Source organism: Herpailurus yagouaroundi, unplaced genomic scaffold (genome assembly GCF_014898765.1).
Source record: "Herpailurus yagouaroundi ecotype Mexico unplaced genomic scaffold, PumYag 162, whole genome shotgun sequence".
Classification (NCBI taxonomy): domain Eukaryota; kingdom Metazoa; phylum Chordata; class Mammalia; order Carnivora; family Felidae; genus Herpailurus; species Herpailurus yagouaroundi.
Window position 1 is genome coordinate 52,560,024 of NW_024412403.1, and position 974 is coordinate 52,560,997.

The 974-nt window shown below is 31.2% G+C and overlaps 1 pseudogene; it reads left to right on the forward strand.

Moving 5' to 3' along the window:
- The first annotated feature begins 504 nt into the window (after positions 1-504).
- On the forward strand, positions 505-597 carry LOC121036609 (uncharacterized; annotated as a pseudogene).
- Positions 598-974: the final 377 nt, after the last annotated feature.

Consider the following 974-nt stretch of genomic DNA (forward strand, 5'->3'; position numbering starts at 1 on the left):
TGTCCAGCATTTAATAAAACATTATCAAGCATGTAAATAAGCAGGAAGATATAAACCAAAGCAGGAGAAAAATCAAGTAGTAGAACCAGACCCTCATAATAATGGAGATGATGAAATTTATAGACAAGGTTGTTAAGATAGCTATTATAAATATCATGAACATGATCTATAATCGAAATGTCAATATGAACACATAAAGAAGAGAGATGGAAGATATTATAAAGACCCAAATGGAACTTGTAGACTTGACATGCAATATCTTAAGTGAAAAGCACACAGGATGCTATTAAAAGCAGATTAGGCATGGAAGAGAAAAATATCAGTGAGCATAAAGATATATGAATAGAAACTATTCAAAATGAAGCACAGAGAGAAATAAGACTGAAAAGTAAAAATGGCCACTGTTTGGTGTGTTATTGAAAAATGTCAATTGTCTGCATGTATAATTGGAGACCCTGAAGGAACAAGGGAGGGCAGAAAGAATATTTAAAGAAATAATGGCCAGTGTTCACTTTGGCAGCACATATACTAAAACTGGAATGATAAAGAGAAGATTAGCATGGCCCATGCACAAAGAAATAATGGCCAAATCATTTTAAAATAGATAAAAAATAAATTTACAGATTCAAGAAGTTCAACAAACCCAACAGTGAAGAAGAAGAAGAGGGGAAAAAAAGGCTAAAACCTGTCTGACATATGATTAAAAGGCCAATGATAAAAAATATTAAAAGAAAAAGAAGCAAAAAGACACACTATATATGGAAGAACTAAATAAGAATCTGAAGAGCAGGTTACATCAAACTAAAAAGGCTCTGTACAGCAAAATAAATGATCAACAAAATAAAAATGCAACCTACCTAATGGCAGAAAATGTTTGCAAATCATATAATTGATAAGGGTTAATATACAAAATATATAAAGAACTCACAGAACTCAATAGCAAAGTCATCATCATTCATCTGATTAAGAAATAA